Raw genomic sequence first — 6,004 nt, forward strand, 5'->3', positions numbered from 1 at the left:
GACACATTAAAATAACTAGTGTTTGCTGTAAATCATTGGCTTATGCAAATGGCAGCACTATAACCACCCAGTGGCTTTTCCCTTTGCTTTGTATTCTATCACATCATACAATATGTAGTAAAATCTGCTCTGATTTTCCAGGTTTTGTCCGGTGTTTTGAAGTCAGCTATGCTCTAATAGCATTTACTGCTGTACACTGAATGTTTGCAAATTACTGTGAACAAGCATTAAATTGAAGTTTCTCAGTACAGCCTTTGACTGTGACTGGAAGGTACAGCTTGGGTAGTTTTAGAAAGCTTCTCCAAAATTTCCCCAAACAAGAAGGGGAGGAAAAAAAAAAAAAAAGGAAAATATTGGAAAAAATATCTTGCTTTGGCTTTTGGGCTTTTGTAGATACTTTTGAAAAAAGTATCTACAGAAAGTAGTTTGGTAAATATTCTGGTGTAGCTCCAGTGGGGAACTGCCCCTAAACAGCTTCATGGCCACTCCCTGTGAGCGGGATGGGAGAGAAAATCAGAAGGCTCAAGGTGTGAAAACTCATGGATTGAGATAAAGGCAGTTTAGTATGTGAAGCAAAAGATGTGTTCACAAGCAATGCAAAATATGGGATTCATTCACACTTTGCAATTGGCAGGAAAATATTCAGCTGTCTCTAAAAGCATTGGGCTCCATCTTCCATAACAGTGACTTGGGAAGAAAAATTACATAATTCTGAACTTCTCTCTTTCTCCTTCTTTCTCCCAGCTTTTATTGATGAGCACAACATCCTGTGATGGGTCGTGTCCCTCTGGTCATCTGGGCTCAGCTGATTGAACCTGGCCTCCTACAGTGGGCAGTTCTACATTCCCCCAGTCCCCACCTTTGCCTTCTGCTGCTCAGACAGTGTCACTGGACCCCTTGCAGGTGAGGAACAAGGCAAAAATATCTTCTCCCTCAGCCTTCTCCGTCTTTCCGGTAACCAGGTCTCTTGTTTCCTTCTGAAGAAATCACACATTTTCCCTATTCTTCCTTTTATCACCTACATACCTATAGAAGCTTTTTTTCTTTTTGTTGTCCCTTGATGTCCCTGGACATGTTTAATTCTCTCAGAACTTTAGTTTTCCTAACCTGGTCCCTGCTTGCTTGGAGAACTTCTCTGTACTTCTCCCAGACTACCTGTTCCTGTTTCCACTCTTTGTAGGCTTTGTGTTTGTGTTTTAGTTGGTCCAGGAACCCCTTGTTCATTATGCAGTCCTCCTGGAAATTTTGCCCAACTTCCTTTTTGTTGTGATGCATCATCCCTGAACTTAGAGGAGGGGATCCTTGCATGTTAACCAACTTCCTTGGGCTCCTTGCAGGGTTTGATCTCATGATATACTACCAAGCAGATCCCTGAAGAGGCGAAAGTCTGCTCTGCTGAAGTCCAGAGTAGTGAGCTTGCTGTACGCCCTCCTCGGTGCTCTAAGGAACCCTGCTATGTCATGGTCATTGCAGCCCAGGCAGAGGGGTGTGTGTGTGTCAGAGTGCCTATTTCTGGGCTCTATCGAGCAGGGCAGTCTTTTGCTGTATATTGCTTTAGCTGGCAGCAAGAAAATGGCATTTAAAAAACCCCGAAACAAACTGAATGCATACATAATATCATCTTTTCAGGTCTGAGTCATTGAGAGGAAGTAATTGTCTATGACATGAATGGAAAGGGAAACATCTGCAAAATAGTCAAACTCTCAGATTCGATGTTAGTCCCATTTCTGAAATGCATTTAACACTGGGCCTAAGATGACTGAGATGTGCAAGTGTTAGAACACACATTTGCTGCTCAGCTGTGTGGGAATGAATGAGAGGATGAATGATTGTTTTTATTTGCCAGTCTGATTTGTGCAGGAGATTTGTGGGATGGTACTCAGGCATGAATGGAAGGGGAACCGTTGGCTTGTTTAGTAAGAGCAGAACAAAAGAGAGAAAGGTCATTGCTACCTCTAAATACTGTCAGAGGGGAAAAGAGTATTTCATTGAAAAGACAATGCTGGCAGAGAAATGCCCTGGTATGAATGAGCTATAAGTAAATATAGGCTGACTTTGAAAAAGTTCATAATCCTAGGCAAGGAGCTAACTTTTAGAGAGTGGTAGGCAAAAATAACCTCTGAGCTTTCGCTTGTTTTAAAGAAGAGCTGAGATAGTTTACAAATAGGATTGTATGATACTATTTATATGGCGGAATGAGGACTAAAATTCATCCACTCTGAGGTCTTTTTCAGTCCTAGGCTCCTTGGTTCTACAAAGCATTTACATCAGACCTGTGCATTGCACAGCCTCCCTGAGCACATACTACCCAGCAAGGGCTTTCTTTGGCCAAGCACATGTGGATAAATAGTTTGTTTTTCCTGTTTGACCTCTGCAGGTCAAAGCTTCCACCAGGAATAAGGTGGTGCCTCTTAGCCAAAAGTAGCTGGCTGCATGGGGAGCTAAGAGGCAGTGGGCCAGGCTTGAGGTATCAGAATTATTTCTCTGCAAAGATTTTGAGATTGTGCATCCAGAACTGAGATCAAGAGAACGTTGGGAGGATGTTGGGAGATGGCATATGTGCACAGGGGCTGTAGGATTCACCGGGAGTCAGAATCAGCAATGACTGTGACATCCCAGGATGAGCCCTCATGTTTATAAACATTGTGGGCTAATTGCTGTGTATGGCAATTTCCTCTCCATTAGGAGTTAGTTTGGACCAGTCTTTGCAACCATCAGCTACCATCTGTAGCTTTGTCTTTCCTAATGTTTTTTACCTCCTGATGCATGTTCTCACCCAAAATGGGCTGCTGTGAGCTGCTCACCAGTGAGAAGCAATTGGAGCAGGCATAAGTGGTTGATGTTGGTGGCTCTTCATCCTTGGGGCTATTTGCCCTAGGTCTTGCCTTCTCAGCTGTTCCATAACATTTACTCTGGGACAGGCAGAGGGTGCAGGGAGCTGGAGTGAGGTGTTGGACAAAGTAATTGAGTTTTAATCAAAATGCAAATCAGCAAGCAGGAAACACTAACTTATATAAGCAATATTAAACTTACAAGCATTTTATGGAGAGGAAAGAGCTATTCTCAGAGAAAGAATTATTCTTATTGGCAGTTCTAACCTAGCAGTAGTTCTGGCTAATTCACAAGAGCTTAACTATAATCTGTACCTGTTCCTCTAGGGAATATTATGTTACACATTTCTGTTGAAAGTGTTGATGCATTGCTGTCCCTTTCTCTGCGGTATGCACCATAGATAGAAGACTTAATTCCACATGTTCATTAAAAAAATATTCTAAAACAGCTTTTAATTAGTCCAGTTTTAATTAAGGTAAGAAGATCTGTAATTTAAATGTCTATTTTTAAATATGGTAAATGTACAGAGAAAAAGCAGAACAAAAATACACTCTTGGGGAGAAGAAACAGCTCTCTTAACAACAGGAGGTACTTTCTGTGGTTAGAAAACTCACCTGGTTGTATCAGCACTTGTAGTCCAAAAGGTCTGAGAATTAGTCATTCTCACCCTGTCTGATACTGCCTTTTCCTTTAGGGGATTTGTTGACTTTTTTCATATGCTGAAGAGGGAAGTAACCTGCACTTGTTTTGTTTTTTTTTCTTTTTTTATGCATAATTAGTCACTTAATTTGAACACCACAGAAAGAAACTTTGTTTAAAAAAGGGCTAGTGCCTTGTATTTGATCTTAGTGATTTGAAATTAAATTTTGATTCAGGTGATTAGCTACTTTTCTGGAGACTTCAGGTCTGCCTTTTCTTCTAGCTTGGCGATAAGTGTAGTTTGATCCTTTTGTAGTTGTTTCATATATACATAATAAAGAATTTTTGAAGCATAATTTTGAGGCAGATTATAGCTTTAGAAAGCAATTAAAAATTTTCAAATAAGAGACTTCTCTTATTTTGATTTTTTTTTGGGGGGGGGTGGGGAGGGGTTGAGAAGTGATTCTTGTTGGTTCTAAGGATGGTCTTTGTAGCATAAAAGTGAGCTGTGCAACCAGTCAGCACAGGCTCTAAGCAAAAACCAGCCCAGGAAATGAGAAGGATGTTACACAAGTACATGGCCAGCACAGCCAGCTCCTTCCTTGTGTTAGTCCTGTGGAAGAGGTGATGTTAGAATGAAGCATTCAGTGATGAGATGATGTGGGGAAGAAGGAGTCTGGAGACAAAATTTGAAGCGAGCTCTGCCTGTCAGGGCACTTGACTGCAAGCAGCAGCTTGTCAGCGAGCAGAGCAGTGCCAGGAGGAGCCTGTCTTGCTGGTTTTGAGACCTGACATTGCACCAGCACAGACCACTGCAGGTACAAGGGTCAGATATGTGTATGCATGCACATGTGCATGATGAATTATTTAGTTTTTCATAAAAATGGACAAGGGAAGTCCCTGATTATTACCCACTTCACTATCGCAAGCTCGAGGACTTGAAGTTCAAATCTAAACTAAAAATAATTAAAATTGAAGAGCATAGAGAAATGCTCTGGGACCTCCAACACAAGAAAGTTATGGACCTCTTGGAACAAACCCACAGCAGGGCCACAAAGGTGCTGAGAGTGCTGGAGCACCTGTTCTATGAAGGCAGGCTGAGAGAGTTGGGGCTGTTCATCCTGGAGAAGAGAAGGCTCTGGAGACACCTTGGAACAGCATTCCAGTGCCCAAAGGGGGCCTGCAAGAAAACATGGAGAGGGACTTGTTACAGGGGCATGGAATGATAAGACAAGGGTAACGGCTTTGAGGTGAAGGAGGGTAGGTTTAGATTAGATTAGATATTGGGAAGAAATTCTTTACTGTGAGAGTGGGGTGGCCTTGGAGCAGGTTGCCCAGAGAAACTGTGGATGCTCCATCCCTGGAAGTGTTCAAGGCCAGGTTGGACAAGGCTTTTCTATTGGGAGGTGTCCCTGACCGTGGCAGGGCGGTTGGAACTAGATGATCGTTAAAGCCCCTTCGACTCCAAACCGTTCTGTGATTCCATGAAATACAACCTCCCTCTCCCATGTTACATCAGTTTGCAGCTACCTCATACTGATCTCCTTGTTGTATTATTTGCTGCTACTATTACTACTGTTTACTGATTATCATTACTCTCTTGCAGCTCAAAAACCCTCAGGTAGTGTGAGTACCCATTTATTCCCTTCCCTCAGAAGTAAGGGAACCAAGCCAAGGGAATGGAGACCTCTTTCCAGCTGGGCAGGGAGCTGGGATTAAGAGTCTCAGGGGCCAGGCTTTCTCCCAGAGTCACAGCACCATTACTGACCTGGCTGGGACCACCATACCTGCTTTCTCAGCACTCATTTATTGCACAAAAATCTTCATTGCAGTATGTGCGTGTGTGTAAATATATAAACCCAAAAACTATTAATTGAAATTTTAATACAAATAAATATTATCATAATTAATATCATTAATGTAATTACCAATATACAGACTATAATAATTAATAATTAATATAAATACTATATACAGTTGCATATAATATAATATAATATAATATAATATAATATAATATAATATAATATAATATAATATAATATAATATAATATAATATAATATAATATAATATAATATAATATAATATAATATAATATATAATTAATATATACCAGAAAAAGTTATTATGTGTTATAGAAATATTATAATATTATATATATAAAATAAAGATATTGATATTATATGATATGACATTATAATTAGAATATAATTACAATATAATTACAATATTATATATTATAATAATATAAAACATACATTTATAAATAATATATTAAAATTGCTATTGTTTTAAATTCTAATGTAGAATCAATGTAATCAAAATATAATACAAAAATAGATATTATATGGTATTTAAATAATTTCATAAAATTAAGGATTTCCAGAAATGAGCGTGTTTCAGTACTAAAAATATATAAAATCTGCAATTATTTTAGACTTTAATATGGATGTATAGAGCAATTTAATTAATGAGTGGCATAAGAAATAGGTGTCGGGCGCTGCACAGGCAGCACTTTTGCAGAGCGCTGT

The sequence above is a fragment of the Melospiza georgiana genome, chromosome 1 (genome assembly GCF_028018845.1).
Source record: "Melospiza georgiana isolate bMelGeo1 chromosome 1, bMelGeo1.pri, whole genome shotgun sequence".
Taxonomy (NCBI): domain Eukaryota; kingdom Metazoa; phylum Chordata; class Aves; order Passeriformes; family Passerellidae; genus Melospiza; species Melospiza georgiana.